Source organism: Trachypithecus francoisi, unplaced genomic scaffold, assembly GCF_009764315.1.
Source record: "Trachypithecus francoisi isolate TF-2019V2 unplaced genomic scaffold, Tfra_2.0 Lachesis_group8, whole genome shotgun sequence".
Lineage (NCBI taxonomy): Eukaryota > Metazoa > Chordata > Mammalia > Primates > Cercopithecidae > Trachypithecus > Trachypithecus francoisi.
In genome coordinates, this window is record NW_022681473.1 from 113,189,334 (window position 1) to 113,210,830 (window position 21,497).

At 47.4% G+C, this 21,497-nt stretch overlaps 1 protein-coding gene and 1 long non-coding RNA gene across 4 annotated transcripts in view; one reads left to right on the forward strand and one right to left on the reverse strand.

Annotated features, from left to right (window-relative positions):
• Positions 1-21,497, forward strand: part of PKNOX2 (PBX/knotted 1 homeobox 2) — a 272,502-nt gene that overhangs the window by 52,510 nt on the left and 198,495 nt on the right. For 2 of the 3 annotated variants that reach the window (XM_033204400.1, XM_033204404.1), the window contains exon 2: positions 18,058-18,128. The gene's annotated coding sequence lies outside the window, so the exon portion shown is untranslated. Of the gene's footprint in view, positions 1-18,049; positions 18,129-21,497 lie in introns of those variants that run through there. The other variant, XM_033204403.1, reaches the window with a different exon arrangement.
• LOC117079983 lies at positions 16,829-18,115 on the reverse strand. Its single transcript, XR_004435674.1, has 3 exons — positions 18,025-18,115; positions 17,721-17,775; positions 16,829-17,571 (listed from the first exon to the last, which is right to left on the reverse strand). It is a non-coding gene; the product is annotated as an uncharacterized LOC117079983 (long non-coding RNA).

Sequence of the window (21,497 nt, forward strand, 5' to 3'; positions counted from 1 at the left end):
CACACATGCAGGAACACCCACCCATGGAGTCACACACACAGGCATGTGCACACACGCCCCTCCAGACAACAGCACGCTGGTGATAGGAGAGAAGCCTTTTCTAGGAGCTTCTCTCTCCACTCTCTCATCCCTTCCTTTCCCACTCCTGGATCTCTCTCCTTCCATGCTCCTCTCTGGTCACCTTATTAGGCTTAATCAGCAGGGATCACAAGTCCTAGATTTGCCAGACCAGCTCTCACTCCATGTAGTTTGCAGGCAACAGGCGACAAGGAAAAGAACTCAGGCGGGAGCCCAGTGGGGCTGGGTTCAGATCTTCAGGCTTCCACGTAGCCAGGATCATGGCCATGGACATTCACACTAGGCAGTTGTTAACTCCTCTAAGCCTCACTGCAAGGCCAGCTACAAATACTTCCTCGTGGGGTTGTTGTGAGGAATGTGCGTGGAAACAGGTGGAAGTCACCTAGTGCAGGTGGGCACACAGGAAGTGTCAGTGCCCGGCGCAGGCGGGCACACAGGAAGTGTCAGTGCCCGGCGCAGGCGGGCACACAGGAAGTGTCAGTGCACACCGACTCTCTCCTCTGCGTGATTGCCCCATGAATGTATTTTTGCTGTGTGGTCCTCATACTGCTGTTTGAGCTGGAAAAGAGACCCACCCTAGGGAAGTGTTTGGGGTCTACTTTGCGTGGACTTTTCCTCATTTACCTAGGGAGGTAGTTTTGAACCTAGGAGGGGGAATAGTATAGCAATCATTTACTGAGCACTTTCTATGTGAGACAATTACACTAATTTCATCTTCACAATGGCCTCCTGATCCCTCCATCACAAATAAGGAAAATGAATTGCAAAGGGGTTAGGTAATTTGTCAGAATTCATAAGCTAGTAAGTGGCTAGGAACCCAGTTCCTAACCTCAACTTTCTGTTGCACTAGATGATTTGCTGTAGCACTGGGGACCCTGGCATGAGCCCACGCGGAGGCAGATGGCACTGTTTGATCTGGTGATTCAACAGGTCACCTGCTTCTCCTCTTAGGGCAGGCAGATTTGGATAGGGCCTTTCTTCTAACTGCTCTTTAATGTGATGTGGACCTGGGTGGGAAGGCTTTGGTTCTGAGGAGCTGGATGCAGGAGGCCTGAGGGGGCATCTGTGGGAACAAACAGAATGAGACGGGGGAGCTCCATTCAGGTTTGCAAACCCCGTGAACACCAGCTTGTGCTGGCCCCTGAGCTAGGTACTGGGGATGCAGAAGTGAATAAGACCTTGTCTCTGCCTTCAAGGAACTCAAGGGGGAAGTAAGTGGGGTGGGTGCTCGGCCTTGTAAAAACATGCATGGACACTGGGGTTTGTGCAGCCGTAGAGAATACTCTGGGTGCTGCATGGCAGTGAGGGGGCAGGGACAGGAACTTGTTCCGAAGTTTGCTTGTAGGAGGTGATGCCAGAACAGACTGTCCCGGGAATTAGACAGCAGAAAGAGGAAAAGGGCACTCAGGGCAGGAGGGACAGGCTGAGCAAAAGCACAGAGGTGTGAGCAAGGCTGGGTATTGTAGGCAGGGACAGGGTGAGAGCTAAGACACTTGGATGATATCTTGCAGGAGATGGGGAGCTAGTGCATATATTTAGATGGGGAGTGGCACTGCCAGGTTTATATTTTAGAACATTGGCCTGAGCAGCAGTGTGCATGGATTAGGGGGGACCAGACCTTTGTAAGAAGAGCAGTCAAGATGTGTATCAGTTAGAAAGCCTTAGACTGTAAGTAGCAGCAAATCCAACCCCAAAAGGCTTAAAGAGTGCAGCATTTCATTTCTTATGCGTTGTGAAGTTCAGTACCGGGACTGCTCTAGGGTTGGAGAAATTCAGGGGATCTATGACATTCACAAGCACCCAGGTTCTTTCTCTGTCATCCTCGGGATGTTAGCTCTGTTTTCCACCTGGTTTTCCTCTAGGTCACAAGATGGTAGTGGCAGTTCCAGGTGTCACACCCATGTCCAGGCTGGCAATCAAAAAGGGTAAAGCACGTCAACTGCAAAATTATACGGAGCAGTGGAGGCTGCAGCCAGTGGGAGAATGTTGGCTCTCAACCTGTTGGCATTCAAACTAAAAATTTTTAAACTACCATCAAAAATTATAAGTAGCCCAGGCATGGTGGCTCTCGCCTGTAATCCCAGCACTTAGGAAGGCCAAGGCGGGCAGATCACCTAAGGTCAGGAGATCGAGACCAGCCTGACTAACATGGCGAAACCCTGTCTTTACTAATAATACAAAAAATTAGCCGGGGGTGGTGGCACGCACCTGTAATTCCAGCTACTTGGTAGGCTGAGGCGGGAGAATCTCTTGAACCTAGGAGGTGGAGGTTGCAGTGAGCCAAGATGATGCCATTGCGTTCCAGCCTGAGCAACAAGAGCGAAACTCTATCTCAAAAAAAAAAAAAAAAAAAAAATTATAAGCAAAGTTAAGAGACAATGACAACCTGGGGAAAAATTTTACAACTCATATCACAGGGCTATTTTCCCTAATATATGAAGAGCTCCCCAAAATGAACAACAACAAAAACACAACCCAATAGAAAAAATAATGGGCAAAGAATGTGAACAGACTATTCACAGAAAAGAAAATACAAATAGCTTTTAACATATGAGACAATGGTCAACCTTGCACATAGTAAGAGAAATGCAAATTAAAACTAACCTGGGATACCATTATTCATTTATCTTTTAAATGGGCAAAAAGCCAAAAAATTTGATATCACATTCTATTGGCAAGGGCCTGGGGAAACAGACTGTCTTATGGTGTAAATCTGCACAACCCCCTTGAAAGGCCATTTCGAATACCATCAAAATGATAAATCATATACCTTTGACCCAGCAATTTCATGTTGGGGAAATGATCCTAAAGACATTCTTGTACATATAGGAAATGACATATGTCTAAGTACATTCTTTGTAACATTATTTGTAATAGCAAAAAATTGGAAAGCACCCAATATCCATCAATTGAAGACCAACTTATTAAATTATGGAATTTCCTGACAATGGAATACTATTCATTTAAAAAGAGAAATGAGAAAGTTTTCTTTGTACTGACAAAGATCTCCAAAATATGTGTAAAAAGGTAAAAAAAAAAAACCTCACCAAGTTTCATAAAAAGTGTGTCTAAAAAGGGAAAAGCAAGAATCTATATTTGTGTTTGCTTGGACAGGTGGGAGACAGGAATAGGAGGGAAACATTTCAGTGTTTACCTTCTTACACTTTTTGATTTTTGAACCATGTTCCATATTACCTTTTTAAAAGCAAAACAAAACAAAACACAAAAACATTGTGCAATTCCCACAAAATGTCTGGGGCTGCGTTCTGCCAAGAGCGGCTGATTTCCAACCCCTGGGCTCCGAATTATACAGTGGCAGTGGAGACAGAAGGGATGGATTTGAAGTCTTTTTTAGGCGTGGAATCCTCACCGGTGTGGTGTGGGATTGAGGGAGAAGGCAGAGGCAGCATCAGAGATGGCTCCAGACATGGGTACCTGGCGGAAGATGGCACCACTGTGAGATGGGAAGGCCGGAGAGAAGCATGTTGGGGGAGAAGGAAACAATGGCAGGTCACTGGGGCAATCGGCCCAGGGGAATCATTTCACATCTTGAACCCAGTCTCTGCAATTCTCCTGTCACACCTTGCCTAGGATCTGACCTTGTTCTATTTCCCCATCCATCCATCCATACACAGAAGCAGTATTTCTGACTACAAAAGCAGAGGAGACATTCCTCCAAAGTTTCAAAGACCAGCATCTGTAGCACTAGGGACAGGGCGGAGACCCAACCAGTGGACACAACAGCAAAATCCTACTTTCGCTGCTGGGTCAGTGCGTCCCAGAGAGAGGGCAGGACTTTGTGTTCTGCTCCCATTTCTGTTCTAATTCTAATCTCAGCACTTTGAGAGGCCGAGGCAGGCGAATCACAGCCTGGCCAATGTAGTGAAACCCCGACTCTACTAGAAATACAAAAAATTAGCTGGATGTAGTGGCAGGTGCCTATAATCCCAGCTACTTGGGAGGCTGAGGCAGAAGAATTGCTTGAACCTGGGAGGCGGAGGTTGCAGTGAGCTGAGATCGCGCCACTGCACTCCAGCCTGGGTGACAGAGTGAGACTCTGTCTAAAAAAAAAAAAAAATTCTCACCATCGAATTGGCTCCCCAGCTGCTGCTGGAGTGGACTCTGGGGCTGTGAGCCTGGCACTGGGGCATCCCAGGAGACAGTGGACTATGTTCTACTGGGGTTAGTGTCCACCCAGGGGCACCTTGCTACTGATGGCAGTGGGACAGGTGGATGGGAAAGGGAAGCCAGGTGAGGGGAACTCTAGGCAAAATGAGCATGAGGTCTGTGGCATCCATGTGATAAGTGCAGTGTGTTTGGGGCACATCTACCCCCTTTGGTGAGAACAGCAGTCTGCTAAGCAGCCTACCATGCTCCAGGCCCATCTGCAGAGTTGGGGGCCAGACTGAAAAATGGACCTGAGAGCTAACCGCAGCCATGTTGTTTGGTGTTGGAGGCATGTAAGTCAGTATGTGAGATGCTACCACACTCTTGGTTTAGTTGTAGCTGGAAAGGATTAGAAGACAATTAATAAATCATATAGTACCCTGAGTTTAAGTAACTTGTTATTATGGGCTGCATATATTTATTACACTTCACTGAGCAACACTGGCACATTTCCTTCGACTGTCACACAATTTGTATGCAATTTGTTTCAGTAGGTTTTTTTTTAAATGCACATATAAATTATTAACCTGCATTCTTCAGGGCAGATTGCTGGAATCCCTCCTCCTCCCCCACCACCCCCGTGGGCCTCATAAAAACTTCCTGTCCCCAAAATGACAGTAGTGCCATGACCTACAGCCTACTGCCTGCCCGGTTGGGGAGGGGAAGAAGAATCACTTGCTGTCGCCTGGTTGGGCACCTGAGGCAGAGACCTCACACAGTTAGGAAGAAATCAAATGTGTATTTTTGGGTGATTGGCCAGTGCCTGGAGAGGAACTGTTGATGAGAATCATGCCTTTCAAAACTGCAGTGAAAATAAATCATGGGGACAAGGAGAATCGGCCCTTGAACAAAGCTGGGAACCTGTTGACCTGGAAGCCAGAAGCACTTCGGACACTGATGGCCCCAAACTGTTCCATGTCTGAATGAGGAAGCTGAGCCCACAGAGGGGTGACAACTGCCTTGGGGCCACGGTGATGGGTCCTTCCTCATCCTGAGCCACACCCCTTGCTCTCTTCCAGTGGGGAATTTTTTCTGGGACTGACAGGGAGGCCTTCCTTCAACCTTTCTCTGAGGTGCACTGGGGGATCTTCTCCACATTTATTTCAGGCTTGAGGCTATGTTGTCTTTTTGTTTTTCTTGGTGGAGCAGTTTGATGTTTTCATAATGTGATATTTTTAGTTGAACCCCGAATGAGTATAGCCCCTTCTCACAAAAATTTTCACCTAAGTATCTAGGGAGTAGGTTAAAGAACAGTCTGACTATCTTGCCTCTGCTCTTTCCAGATGCCTTTTCTAACATCTGTACAATGTGCATCTGTCAGGCACCTAATGTGTAATAGGTGCTCCTGGTGTGTGTGTGTGTTGCATCAAAAGGTGTCTCTGCTTTCATCTTGCTTTCTGCATTGTTGGGGTGACCCAGCAACTGGAGGAGTCCATGAATGTTGAGTGAATGAACGAGCCTAGTCAGGAGTGGATGCAAGCAGCTTCTGAACACACCAGACAACCTACAGGAAGAGACTGGCAGCCTGGAACCACCAAGGAGGATTCTCATCTGGGATTTTCTAGATGGCTAATGGTTTATCTTCAAGTACCCTGAGGATGTTGTAAATATTACGAGTGGACATCCTCCCTGTGTTCTTGAGTAAATTACCCGGAATGTGATTCAGCCTCATTTAATGACACATTGGGTTGCATTTTAGCTCACTCCTTGGCCAATCTTCCATGCCTCAGTTTACCTTTTGGGGAAGCCCACACTCTTCCTCTTTCAGTCCTTTTGTTTTTGAGACAGAGTCTCACTCTGTGATCTAGGCTGGAGTGCAATGGCGCAATCTTGGCTCACTGCAAACTCCGCCTCTCTGGTTTTAGTGATTCTCCTGCCTCAGCATCCCGAGCAGCTGGGATTACAGGCACCTGCCACCATGCCCAGCTAACTTTTTCTATTTTTAAAAAAGATGAGTTTTGCCATGTTGGCCAGGCTGGTGTCAAACTCCTGGACTCAAGTGATTCACCTGCCTCGGCCTCCCAAAGTGCTGGGATTACAGGCATGAGACACCATGCCAGGCCCTCTTTTAATACTTCTAATCAGCTGAGGCTCAAGGTACCAGGTAACTTAGTCTGTTAGCAATATGTGTAAAACCAGAGTAAAGAAGCCATCAGTAAGAGCCTGAGAGTTTTCTTTTTGAACAAGGTTCATAAACTTTAATGCCAAGATCACGTGGTGTGTACTTTGACTTCCCGAAGATAAACAAAACAAAACAAAACTGCCCTCTTTCCTCCAGTATTTTTATACTATGTTGAATTTATGAAGCTATTGAATAGCTAAATCACATGCTGGTGAGGAAGGCATTTTTGGCTTAGAAACTATGACATTGCTGCTGGGAGGCTGTGAGTGAAGGCCACAAGGGTTGGTAAAGGCATGGTATCTCCTAGTTGGCTTTCAAGAGGGTCACACTGAAAGTTCTCTGATTCAGTTATTTTAAGCCACAAGAAGGCAATTTAGTGACAAGAAGGGCCTCTTGTTACTGGCGGTCTTACACATGAGTCTTGAGAAGGCAGCCGCTGCTGCAGCCTTACTCACACAGCTTTTCCCCTTTGCCCCTGGAGGCTGCTAGCTCTTCAGTTGGTCAGAAACACAGCTGCCTTTGTGTCTTCTACTGATGGGTGTCTCAGGCGGACCTTCCTGCAGCCCAACAGAGGGCCCTTCCAGCAAGTCCTGCCTCAACAGGGCCTTCCCTGGCCTCTCCATGCCTGGGGAGTTGCACCGGCCAGCCCATCCAACCTGTGCCACCTGCAAGCTCTGTGGCTGGTGGGTGCCAGGTGGAGGCTGTCAGCTGCTCAAGAGAGAGATTGTTCAAGGTAGTTACTGCTAGCAAGGGATCCCATTTTATCTCCCTGCCATCAGAGTAATCTGTCCTCCGCTGGAGTCCCTTGGAGGAGCCATGTGCAGGTGAGGCAGACAGATGGCCGTGCAGCCAGGGCGACTCCCGGTTGGAGATTGAAGCTGCCGGCCTTGCCCAGGAGGCGGAGACCTGTGCTGTGAACTCAGGAAATCTCCCGCCCCTCCCCTCCCGTGTTTACGGTGAAATCAGGCCTCCCTCAGAAAGACAGTTTTCCTACTCCGTTTGTTCTCAGATTGGTGTTATACCCTGGAGCCAAATTAGTGGCTAAGAACAATTGGAAACAAATGCTCTTTCAGCATCCTGCTGTGATCCTAGATCCAGGTGGGGACACTGGCTGTCTTCTCCACTGAGCCACCCCTCCGCAGAGAATCAGCCTCCCAGAACCATTCAGCACAGCCAAATTCCCTCATAATCAGCCAGCACCGTACACATCTGCCTAACCGCAGTGAAACAGGCTGGAGCCCTGTTAAGTTATTTATGAAACAATATTCAGGACCACCCCCCGGAGGCAAGTTAGGGAAGAATGAATGGGAAGTGCCGTGGTGCCCTTTGGAGAGGCGTGTGGCAGGCCTGCTGGAGTGGGGACCATCTCCCTCCCCCGGGGTCTGAGTGCTGGGTGCTCCCTCCAGTGGCCTTCGGTTGGCTGCCTGGACGGCACCTTTTCTGAGATGCCAATGACTGTTAGCTTGGCTTGGATTTGATAGCGAAATTCCTTCTACTCCCTCCAGCACTGGTCTGAGAAAGTGTGGCCTACCCCTGCCATGCCCCCTGTCTGGATGTACCTGCCCCAAAGGGGAGTTAATAGAAGGTTCTGAAACACCTGGTTGGGGGAACCCGCCCTGCAGGACCTACATAGCTGCTGAATCGTACTTAACTCCCAAGTCAGCTGGTTGTCTGTCCCGTCATTAGACTGGGGGCTCCTTGAGGGCAGGGAACTGGAATTGTTGTTCATCATTGATCCCCAGACTAGTGAAGGGTCTGATGCTCAGAAAACATTTTGTAAATGAATGAAGGGAATTACTGGTGTGGCTTCCAATCCTGGACTTCTCCAAATAAGTCTCCACCACTCTCTGAACTGTTTCTTCAAATGTGAAGTGAGGAGGTCAAGATAGATGATCTCTAAGAGTCTGCCCAGGTCCAACCATCTCACTTCTAGCACTGACTTCTGCACTGAGCTGCCCCAGACTCCAGCTCCCCGACCCACTGCCTCTGGGCTGGCTTACTCCTAGAGGGCACAGCCCATGGTAGCAATGTCCCCTCTGGCCTGGCGACCCTGGCTTAGTCATTATGCAGGACTTCCAGTCTGGGGCTGGCTCTGTGGTGCCAAATACTGTCCTCTGCCTGTGCTGTTTTCCCCTCAGTCTGTCACTTTTCTCAGTCACACAGTTGAAAATTTCCTCCGAAGTAAAGCCAGATGCAAAATGAGGACTTGTTAGCACAAAGAGATGTGTGTGTTCTGCTCTGGGCTGCACCTCCTGGATAGGTTGTATTTCTTTTCTTTCTCTGAGCTAGACCCTTCTCCACAAGGGGAATTAAAGGCCTCTTCATTTCCAACCAAATGAGGGAAGCCCAGGGATCACCCTGTGGCACTTTCACATCCCTTCCTCACGCTGCCTTTGTTCGGGAAGCAGAGGAGCGGCTTCTTGCCTCCTCTTTTCTGCCTGCTGCAGAATTTCTCTTGCTTCCTGTGAATCGACAACAGCAATATTTACTTGCACAAGACACATAATATTAACTTTTCAAAGTATATGATTATTTCATTTCATTTTTATAATATGTCTGTGTGGCAAGCAAGGCAGGAATAAACATCTGGATTTATTGGACTCCCCAAAGATTTGCTGGTGTCTGGTCCAAGATTTCTTGGAATTGTAGAACTTTCTGGCTGAATGTGAACCTAGTGAATATCTTCTTCACTGATTTTTAACCTCTCAGGGGACGTGGACAGCCTTGAAATCTTGGTAAAATCTGTAAACCTCTCCCCAGAAAAACTTACACACAAATACTATTCTGGATAAAATTTCCAGGGATTTGTGGACCGCTACCACCTTAAGGTTCTTCTTGCTCTGGTACAGCCACTGGGTTGAATAGATGAGGAAGCTCAGGCCCAGAGAGTTAGGGCAACGTGCACAGAGTCATAACACTACCAGGACAAGGGCCGTCTCCTAGGTCCTGTCTACCCCCTTTCCAACACGCCAAACCATTACTGCTGTATCACATTAGGTGCCCAAATCCTCTCATCTGTTTCTCTTCCTCCTATTCCCCTCTTCTTTTAGATTTCCTGCTTATTGTTTTATTGCTGTGGATATACTTCTAGACGGTACAACTAGGAGTGTAGATACTCTCCTACGCTCTTAATTGGCCCCCTCTCTTACCCTCACGAGGCTTTTTTTTTTTTTTTCAAATCCTAAATCATTGCTCATTTTTCCAGCATCAGCATTCTGGAGTTGCCTTCCCTGTTGGAGGCTGGCCCAGCCATCCCATCCTCAGGAACGTAGGCCCTCCTCCCTGGCAGCCTCTCCCCTGACTTCTCCCCGCTGGAGCTGGGAGGCTCTGGGTTCCTTGCTCTGTCTGTCAGGCCTTGGCTCCCTTATCTTCTCCTTGGACTGATGAGCTGCTCCTTCCCCTACTCCTAAAGATCTCAGGCTCTTTATTTTTACTATTCTTGATAGAAATTGGGAGACATTCATGGTGGCATATATACATATTTTTTAATTGCGGTAAAACATACATCACATAAAATTTGCCATCTTAAGCATTTTAAGCACCCCGATAGCTCTCAGTGACACCCTGCACAGGCTGTCCTGGAGTCACCTGGGGGAGGGAGAGAAGGGGTTGCTAGATGGTGCATGTCAGTAATGAGCCTTAGTGTTTGGTGACATTAAGTACATTCGCATTGTTTTGCAACCATCACTGCCATCCATCCACAGAATGCCTTTCCTCTTGCAAAACTGCAACTCCGTACTCATTAAGCAACAACTCCCCAGTCCCTCATCATTCATCTGAACCTCTGGAAACCACTAGTCTACTTTTTGCCTCTGAGTTTGGCACTCTCAGTACCTCATACAAGTAGAACCATATAGAGTTCATCCATGTTGTAGCAGGTGTGAGAATTTCCTTCTTTCTTAAGGCTGAATCATATTGCATTAGATGTAGACACATGCATGCCACACTGTGTCCATTCGTCTGTTGATGGACACTAGGTTGCTCCCACTTTTGGCTGCTGTGAATAAAGCTACTATGAACACAAGTGTACAAGTATCTGCTTTAGTCACCACTTTCGTTTCCTTTGGGTATATAGTATATAAAAAGTGGATGCACATTTTTAAGGTGTCTTAATTATTCTCTGCTGTCCCTTAAGTCAATATTCATTTTCTTCACTAACGCCTTTTGAGCAATTACTGACCTTACTGGGTCTGTGGCATCTGCCACAAAAGGCACTTTCTCAGAGAGCCCCGGAGGAGCCACAGATAACAGAAGAGACTTTCTACCAGGCTTGAAAGGCTCAGGAGGCCCCCTGCTGCCTCCACTGCTGGTCCTGGCTGGAGCTAGGTTGGGTTAGACGAGGGTTAGAACCCAGCTCAGCCATGTATCAGCAGCATGGCATTACCGTGGGTAGCGTACTGCACCTCTCCCCTCCTTTATTTCAAAATCAGTTAAACAAAAAAGATACAACAGCCTTAACATTCTAGAGCAACTCAGTCCTGCACAACCTTCCATGATGACAGAAACGTGCTCTGTCTGAGCCATCCGGTATCACAATCACTAGCCACATGTGCTATTGAGCACTCGAAATGTGGCGAGTGAGACTGAAGACTGAATTTACATTTCATTTCGTTTTAATTAGTTAGAATTTGAATTTTTAAAGCCACACGTGGCCATTGGCTACCTGACTGCACCATGCAGCGATAGAGGATGAAAATGGGTGGCAGTCATGCAGTCCATAGAAGGGGCTCAGCAAGCCCAGTGTCTGACACATAGTAAGCCCTCAATGTTTGCTATTATTAGGTCTTACGTGTCTTGCTTTCCGGCCCACCACAGCTGATGGCTCTCAATGACACCCCACACTGGCTGTCCTGGAGTCACCTGGGGGAGGGAGGGAAGGTGTTGCTGCATGGTGCATGTCAGTAATGAGCCTTGCACTGAATGTTTCTGGTCTGCTACTTTCCCTGGAGGGTCATGTGAGCTGGAGTGGTATGTGGCCTGCTTTGCAAGTGATTAACATGGTGTAAGCAATCTGCATAGAGAGAAAAATCCTCGGTTGGTATTCCATTATTCTATTAGAGTTTCAGAGCCAGGATTAAGTGGACATGATTTCTTCCTATGGGCCATTAATTTTGTTTTATTGCTGGTCTGATGGCCATTACCCTTTTTTGCCAATGCATTCCCCCATTAGGTTTGTACAATTAACAAAATATGTGCTGTTAGGGCTTTGATAGGAGGAGTGGGATGGATATAAAGGGAGGGGGTGCAACCGCTACAGAGTTGGGGGTGGGGAAAGTGTCTGCAATGAAGGGAGGCCTTCAGCACCTGCTTTCTGGCCACTGGCATTCCTGGGAAACTCCAGTAAGACTTTTTCCCAGCTCTTCCCCAACTAGGAGTGGAGGAGTTGCCCAGGTGAGAGGAAGAGACACTTGGTGGGTCCATGTGGGAGCGGTGCTGGCATTTCCTGGCCCTCGTCCTCCAGTCTGCAGCTGAGTACGGCACAGCTGAGAACATAATGCGACACCCCCACCACCCCCATGCTATCATCTTGAACCCGATACTGCTCAGCAGGCAGCGTGAATCAGCCTCTAGGTGTCCGGCCCCGAGACTTCCGGGGCAACACCTGCCTTCCCTCTATGGGGCAAACAGGAGGACATGTGCCCAGTTAAAAGGAGGCAGCTGATACGCTACGTCGTCCAATGATCGACACGTGGAAATGCAGAATTGGCATGGTTAGGCCATACAATTTCTGGAGAAAAGTTAGGAATCCAGATTCCTAAATGTGAAATTTCACAAGGTTTAGATGTTGGCAGAATTTATAAAAACACTGGACAGTCAAGAGTTAACCTTGGGGCTGCTAGTTGGTGACCTCTGCCAGTCAACGAGGAGTCGTGGAAGGGTACTAAAGGAGACGTGGGCATGATCGAAATTGTGTTTTAGAAAGATTCCCAGGGCAGGGGTGGTAGGGTGGATGGGCAAAAACAGATTGAGGCTGGAGACAAAGAGAGTTGGGTTAATGCCAATGGGATGGGTAGAAGAGCAGTGATGCTTGTGAGGGAGAATTAGCAAGTCTTGGGTCTTGGTGTTTTAGCAGCACAGAGGATGTCCATGGGGCTAGGGAGGCTCACCTGTGAGCAGGCCCACCTTCATGCTTGAGGGTTTACCTCTGCTGAGACCAGGCCACTCTGTGAGCCCACACCACTCAGTGTACGTGAGTCTTTCCATCCCAGGCTTGGAGGGTAAATTGCTTGCTTCTGTCTAGCATAGAAAGGTCATAAGCGTGTCCAGTTCTTTCTCCCATATGGGATAAATATTAGGGTTAACCCACCAGTGCCAACATTCCTAAAAGGACTTCATGTTCATACTTATACTGACAGGTCCAGGCCCAAGAGTTGAGACTTGGCCTGGGCAGGGCCTGAGGAGTGTCACAGAGGAACCCTTTCCAGGTCCTTTGCAACTGGGTGCCCAGCACTGCCTGTGGTCCATGGGGCTGAGGACTAGTGTGGAATTAGCATCCAGGCCCACTGGGCTTTGTGGAAAGCTGTGTAGTACCCTCAGTGCTGGATACATAAGAGTCTCAGAGCCAAGAAGTTAGCACTAGGTAATTATATCTATTTAATTACGCAGCTGTTGTGTCGTTTAGGGCCTGCCGGTCAGGGTCCACAGTGCCTGACTGACAACCTCATGGAACAAGTGTGAGCAACCGCAAAACGTTGTCAGGTGATGGGGGTATAGAGGTGGAACAGAGCAGGGACTCAGTGAGATACGGTGGGAGCTGTGGATATGCTGTTGGAGGGACAAATGGTCCATCAGGTGTTTGCTCCTGGAATGGCCTATCTCAGTCAGATTTTTCCACCTAAGTTTTGTTTCTCTTTTGGAAGCTTGGCTTATAGGCCTACAGAGGGCTTTGCAGAGGACAGGAGCATCCAGAGAGACTCTTGGTGTTCAAGAAGGAGTTGTCACAATTTGGTCCCCATCCCCAAAGTCTGGCTTGGGAAAGAATAGGAAAACTTGTCATGGGCAGCAGGATGAATGCAGAAGTCCTCAGTCTTCTGGATTTTTCTCTCTTTTTCCTATTCAGTTGCAGCCATTTCTTAATTAAGTTATAATATGTCCTAGGCATTGCACAAAATGCTGTTCACGCACCATCTCATTTAAAGGTGCTACTGTTAGCACGCTTTTAAAGATGAGAAAATAGAGGTTCATAGAAGCTAGGGTTAGGTAAATGATGGGCTCTGGCTTGAACCTGAAACTGACTCCAGCATCTTTACTCTTAACCTCAATGATATACCGTGCTAGCAAGAGACTTAGCGCCCTCCCTGAAGGGTTAGTTTGGGCATTCTCAGAGATTGTCAGATGGAGTTTTTTTTTTTTTTCCAAAGATCTAATAGTTTAACTCTATCACTTTGCAGATGAGGAAACTGAGGCATACAATGATTAAAGTTCCTTGTCCAAGATCAAACAGTAAGTTAATAATAGAGTCAGGGCATGCACCCATGTCTGGCTGGCCCCCGGCCTGGTGTTCTCTGTGTCAGACCTGTGGCTTTGCTAAACCCCCAGCTCATCTTCCTCTTTACCTGGGTATGCTTCATAGATGCCTGCACAGCTATCCTTGAGGATGCAGAGATAAGTTCTATCATGCTACCTCCTATGGGAAGCTTTCTTCTATCCCTCTCCCCACCTCTTTTCCAAATAAGCATGACCATTCAACTCCTTCCTCATTTACCATTTCATAAATTCACTCATATCTATAAATGTGAATTGCCAATCTCATTGATGATTCCATTTTATTTTCACGATGAATAAGACAAGCCTGAGTTCAAATTCTGGTTGCATTATTACACAGTTGAAAGACTTTGCCATGATTATTTGCCTGCGTGGATCATAGACAGCTGGCTTTGGAAGGCCCTAAAACATCAGGCACATGGATGGTTCCCCAACAGGCGTCCATGGGGTAGTGCCAGTCCAGGAAGACCTTTTCGGTGGTGCATACTGATGAGTGAAACATGAGTACTGTGTTTAGAGACTGCATGTGCCTACACACACAGGTGTGTGTGTGGAGAGAGAGAAAAAATGATGCTGTATTTCTCAAAGGATGGCTCTTTATTGTGAGATTTTGCAGTCTTTATTTTGGGGGGAGTTGAATTATTTCATGAAATGATGGTGAGAGAAGATGCTATTAATATTTTATCAAAATACAAGTGTGTCAACACTATCAGTCTTTGAATGCTGTTCAACACTTTACTGATGGCTGAAACCCAAATCGGGGAAACATGCTTTGAGCAGCTTCTCACCCAGTGCAGGATTCTCCTCTCAGTGTTGGGAGTTCACTACCTTCCAAGGAAGCCTCGCTCATTTCTGGATGGTTCTCATTGCCAGAGAATTCTTTCCTGTGTTGAACTGCAGATTGGCTTCCGCTAACATCTAAACTTAGTCCTAATCCTATCCTCTAGAGCAACACAGTCCCCGTCTCACATAGTTTCTTCAAATATTTGGAGGAATACCATGTGGGAGAAGGATTGTATTGCTTTAGTCACTAGAGCAAGGACCAGTGGATAATTTTAGAAAGGGACAAGGAAGATACATCTCTAGTTTTTTCTCCATTATCTTCTGCCTCATGGCCTCCTGATTAATACTGAAAATAGCCACAACAGGAAAGATAGCTAACATTCAGCGAGTGTTTATTTTGTATGAGGCAGTGTTCTAAGAACCTTCCAGTATATTAAGTAATTCATCCTCGCCACCACCCTCAGAGGAGGAGTTAGCATTAGCCCTATTTTATAGATGAAAAACAGGCACGGGGCATGAAGTAATTTGCCCATGGTCAAACCAGAGTCGAAACCTGTCCAGTGTGATCCCAGAGGCTATCCTTTGAACCACTAGACTTCTAACCCACAATTTAACCACTAGACATCTTCTCTCTCCTCTCTTTTCTACTCATCATTGTCAAAGTTCTTTTTTTTTTTTTTTTTTTTTTTTTTTGAGACGGAGTCTTGCTCTGTTGCCCGGGCTGGAGTGCAGTGGCCGGATCTCAGCTCACTGCAAGCTCCGCCTCCTGGGTTCACGCCATTCTCCTGCCTCAGCCTCCGGAGTAGCTGGGACTACAGGCGCCCGCCACCTCGCCCGGCTAGTTTTTTTTTTTTTTTTTGTATTTTTTTTTTAGTAGAGACAGGGTTTCACCGTGTTAGCCAGGATGGTCTCGATCTCCTGACCTCGTGATCCACCCGTCTCGGCCTCCCAAAGTGCTGGGATTACAGGCTTGAGCCACCGCGCCCGGCCCATTGTCAAAGTTCTTAAAATATGATGCTAAAACTACATGTAGAACTAATACAAACTGGGAAGTTCAGAGTGGAGATCATTCAACCCTCAGTTGGGTACCATATGGCTATTACTGCAAGCTATGATCACATTTAGTGAGTTTGGCAACAATATCATGCCCTGGGCTCATTTTGAGCTTGGATTTAAATCAAATAATCCAAGTCTTTTTTTTTTTTTTCAAACTGGGTCACCCCATTCTGTTTTTTTTTTTTTTTTTCAATACATGTTTTAAATGTAAGAGTGGGATTTGGTATATATATTCCTGTCAAGTCTTTTCTACAAAAGAGTCTGTAAAAAAAAAAAAGTGGATTTGCATGTGGACATAGGATATACTAATTTTATGGTTTAGAGTAATGAGATTGTGGGCATTTTTTCTTTATTTTCAAAATTATTTCATTTGTAGTTGTCACGATGTTATTATGCAAGAAATAAAAATTGGTAAAGGAAAAATGGACTTTTCACTTTTGGCCTGTTCTTTCAGCTTGCTAAAAGTTTTCTAACAATCTTGAATCTATCCCTTCAGCACAGTAGCTGCTTTTCTCAGCTTTGCATCATGTGCACCTGGAAAGTCTGCCATCTCTTCTTTCAAGTCACAGGTGTCTCAGACGGACAGTCCCAGAGGGCAGGGATAGAACATACAGCTCCATGTAATTTAATCTAGAGACTTCTTGTGCCAAGTTCATATCATGCTCAGTAGTAATATGTAAGTAGTTTAGAATAATACAAGTTGGAACCCATTGCCAGGCAAGGGTTGGTTCTGAGGTGCTGGTGGTGGACTCTGGTTGGAATGATAAGAGTCTACCATTCAACATTTCAGCAGATATTTATTGAGAACCCCGCGCATCCTGGGCACTCTGCTAGGTTCTGGGGATATAAAGATGCAGAAGACATGGTCCTTTTCCTCAATGGTTTGTAGTCCAGTGGTCTGGTCCTGCCTCTGAGGCACGTCCATGAGCTATGAGTCTTGATCATGCAGGTGTAAGGAGACAGCCCCGGAGGAAATGCCTTTGCCTCAAGGAAGTCATCATGAACAAGAGAGTCAATTTGGTTTCCTCAGCACATCTCACTACACCCCATCCCTGAATCTTCTAACTGAAATTCCACCTTCTTCCAAAAAGGCTTGCTTGTCTTAATTAAAGGGAAAGTACTAAAGAGGGCGGGGACATGTGAGGGTTTACATTATGTCAAGTCCTTGTTGAACAACCTTCAATGTCTCTGTGATCCCACAGGCTAGCCTGCCCTCTATTGCCTGACACTGAAACCTCTGAATGCTCTGGCCCCACCTTGCTGAGCTGGCATTATTCTCTCCTCTAGTGTCTTTCAGGCAGACAAGTCTCTGCATCATCCCAGGACCATCCATGCTCTTCTGCCCCTTGGCCCTTGCTCAGATAGCCCCCTTCTTTGGAATGCCCTCTCCCTCCCCCCCACCAGCCAACTCTTGTCTGTCCAGTCCGCCAAGACACCATTCAAATTCCACCTCCTCATGAAAACCCCTTGAGTGCCGCAACTCTTGCAGACTTCGTGTCTCTGTGGAGAGAGAATAGGTATCGCTTCTGTATACTTTAGCATAACTTCATATACAGTCTGGCCTTATTGGGGGTTCTTTTATGTGGGTGATCTCCCTTCCCCAGCAATGTGGAGGCAGTGCTTTTATAACAGAACCCATAGATTTTATTTCTGCTGCTTCAGCATGTGTAGATCACAGAGCAGACAACTGATAAATATGTGTTGACGGTTTTTATTTTTACAAAATTGTTTTACTCCAGAAACAGAATTAAAAGCAGGCAGATTTTTTTATCTTTCCAGTCCTGCCCCATCATTCTTCTCCATGTACATTTTTCTTCCTGCCCTATTGGACTCTTCACCTTTACTTGCAAGTTCTCATCTGCAGCAAGACTTTCATATTCCTGCAGGAAACAACAGGGTCAGTGTTGTTGCTTGCTTGCCTTTTGCAGCCTTCCCTGTCTAGATTGCAAAGTTTCATAGGAGCCTTTCTGCTCTGTTCCCCTGCATGGGGTATTCCAATAGGTAGGAGGCACCCGTAAATGATTATTACCTTGGTCAGTTCAGGGCACTTGACAACCATGAGCCTTTTCTCTCCTCTGGTAGTCCTATAGGGAAGGGAAATACAAGTCCTAAGAAATGGAGGCACCAAGCAGGTAGAGGAGGGCATGAACCTCTCACTGCCCTGATTAGGTCTCTAAACAATAATGGTTTTGCAACAGGAGTCCCTTGCTAGGAGGCTTTCTCACTCAGCACTGCGGGCACATGGCTGCCAGCCCTGGCCTTTTTCCTGAGCCAAACCCACCTCTGGGTTTACCCCCATCCCCACCCCGGCTTTCACTTCTGCAGCATCTTACACAGTCTATAAAGATGTTTTCTTTCATTGGCAGGTGAAGTCTGGAGCAGGACTTCTGAGGCTTTCTATCCTCCATGCCGCTCACTAGAAAAGGGGCTGTGAACTGTAAGTAACTTTGATTGGCGTTTTCCATGCTGACTCAATAAGGTTAGGGGTTAAAGACCAGCCCTGAACCTGATCTTTAACAGCCATGCATTGTGCAAGAGAAACACTCAACAAAGAGCTAGTCAGAATGTAAAATACAGTGGAGCTCTAATTAGATTATGTCTGAATGTGACAAAGAGGCCCTGTAATATGACATCCTATTTAATTAGACCATATTGATTGTGCATTAAGGTGGACTCGATGTGTTACATGTGTCATGAGTGCCGGAGAAGGAAGCTGTTGAGTCTGCAAGGCCGACCCAGACCCCAGCCACTATTGCCTGTGGGCTAAGCTTGGGAGGCAGTGAGGGGAGGAAGTGGCAACATCAGTCCTCAAACTGGGCCAAGTTTATAGCCTGCACTTGCTTTTACATCTGGTTATTTCTGGGGAGGCATGAGGGAGGGAAAAGGAAATGCTGCTGACCGCTTCCCTTCCATCAGCCCAGTAATAGCTTGACCTCTTACTTAGGCTTATTTGCTCATATTGGTTCTCCCCACTTGGCAAAAGTCTACCCACCTGTAGGACCCGGCCTAAGTCCAGCCTCCTCCATGGAGCCTTCCTTGGTAATGCCAGCTGGAAGCGAGCTCTTCACTGTCTGAAATTCTGCAGCATTCACACACGCTGCCCCTTCCTGTGTCCCCTGCGTCCGTCCCCACCTCTGGCTATCACATTACTATGCCCTCTCCAGCGAGGCCATGAGCTCCTGGCGGGTAAAGTCTGGGATTCCTACTTCTCAGTCTGCCCACTGCACCCTCAGCCTACTCGCTCTTTAGTAAGGGTTACCTGGATGACTGAGTTGCCCTGAGCGGGCATAGTTTTCCCACCCTCCTTATGGGGCTACCTGAGGCTGAGCTGCTGCTGCCACGACTTTGATAGTACATTGGCTTCCAACCAGTCCATGGAATTATAAATGATTAACTGTTATCAGCGCACATCTTCACCTCTGTGTAAAAATAGATTGACTGTAATGAGTATTTGAATAAATCATAAGAATGGCCGCCCTGTGATCGGCTAACATCCTGCCGATGGCTGCCCGGTGAGTGAGCAGGGCGCCGGCCCTCCCGCCTAATGGCCTGCGATTCAGCGCCGGTCGCCTCTGTGATTGACGGGCCTGGGCTCCCAGGGCACCTCCTCTGCAGCCCTGCTCAGGAGCAGTCAGATCTCCAGGCCGGGGTTTAGGGGGAAGGGTACCTTCCTCCATCCTGTTCCAGGAAAGCCTGCCTAGGAGGTAGGGCGGGGGTGGGCAGAGGGGCAGACTAGAAGATAACGACCTTTGTGAGAATCGATGTCTCCTCGCGTGGGAGGTTAGAGGGACCTCATAAGTCAAGTATGAGGAGCAAGCTGAGTGTGAACCTTAATGAGAGCTGAGAGCATGGGGGAAAATAGGCCTGCGCATCTCCCCGATCCCTGAGGGCAGCCGGGCACCTCGGCTCTGGCCACCACACCCAGGAAAGCTCCCTGGCAGGGACACAGTCTTGGGCCTACAGAGAGGAACCAGGAAACGCAGGTTTCTTCAGGTCTCAGGGCTCTGAAATGGAAAGATTCAAATGACCTTGCAGGGAGTGGTTCACCAGGGTGGCCTCAGGCATGGGGATCCTGTCTTTTGGAGGGAAAGGAAGAAGAGGAGAGGGGGAGGCAGGCTCAGGGTGATAGGCACCAGTTGAGGAGGGAAGAGTCTAAAAGTCTAAAGTTTCAGAGACAAGGCCAGTGAGGGCTGGATTTGAGAGGGAAACAGCAAATATTCCAAGTTAATTCCAGTGGTGTCCCATTTCTAGGCTATGTAAAAAATCACCCATAACAGAATGGCTTAACATAATTTATTCTGCAGGTCAGGAATTCGGAAAGGGCATGGTGGGGCAGCTTGTTTCTGTGCCATGAGGTGCCACCATGGAATCTCAGTGGGGGCAGCTCAAAAGCTAGATGCTGGAATCATCCAAAGGCTTGTTCTCTCATCATTCTGGCTTTGATGCTAGCTGTTGGCTGAGAGATTGGCTGGACTGTCTTGGCCAGACCCATGTGACAGCTCCATGTAGCCTGAGCTTCCTCACAATATGGCAGCTTGATTCCAAGGGTGAGCATTCAAGAGACAGCAAAAGGCAAGTGGAAGCTGTGTTGCCTTTTATTACCTGCCCTTCGAAGGCAAGCAGCATCACAGCCACTGCACTCTCTCAACTGAGGCAATTGCAAAGGTTCACCTAGGTTTAAGAGAAAGGAACATAAATACCCCCCCACTCCATCTCTCCAAGGAGTATCAACATCACATTGAAAGAACAGCATGAGGAATAGGATGTATCTTGTTGCAGTTGTCTTTAGAGAATACAGTCTACCACAATTAGTACTCATCAAGTTAGTGGTCTGGCATAGCACAGCCTCATCTATTTCCCAGAAAGAATAAAAGGAACCCTTCTCTGGGGGTGATTTGTTCCCCCTAGAAAGACAGGCTAAAGAACCCCCTGCCTTAGATAAATTAAACTGTCCCTTAATTCACAGAATGTTTGAGTCAAAAGGGCCCACGGAGGCCAGGCAAGGATTCCTTCCTGGGCAGGCCATGCTGATGTTAGCAGGTCCTGCAGCTGGTAGAAACTCCGACCTCAGGGTCCATCTCAGCAAGACTGAGTTGAGTCTGTGACCCACAGCTTCAAGTGTCAGATCTGGAGGAGTCCTAGACTGTGAGCTAGGACTCCACAAGCCTTGAGCCCTTCATTCACATCCAGGGCTCCCTGGACCTCCATCCCCATGGACTTCCAAGCTGGGGTAGGCTTCACACAAAGATTAGGATGTAAGATGCTCTAAGGGGCTGTGCTGTAGCTGGGGAATTCGGGGCAGCCCCTCCTCGCTGACCTCACATCCCCTGCTCTCCTTCCTTCCCGTCTGCCACATATTATGTCCTGGGGAGGCTGTGCCCTTCAAGAACTATGGTTTCTTTCCTTTGCCATTTTTCTGACCCAGATGCAGCTAAATCCTGGAAGAGGATCTGAGTGTCCTGGGTGCCTTGTTGTGACTTAAGGGGATAGAAAAAAGCCCAAGCTACCAACGAGTAGAAACAACCAGCCCGTATCCCCAAAGGGCTGAGATCTGAGAATGGCTAATACCAAAGGGGAGGGGGCAGGGACGAGAGGGGTGAGTGGACTTGGTCTTGATAAAAAGTGCTGGAGTTTGGAGGGAGAGTCTTGGATTCTTCCACTTATTGGACACTTACTACATGCTAGGCATTATGCTAAGCACTTACGGTGCGTTCTCTCACTGAACCCTCACACTATGTTATGGGATACTGTTGTTATCTCTCTTACAGAAGAGGAGAGGAGGCTTAGAGAACAAGAGGAATACCCT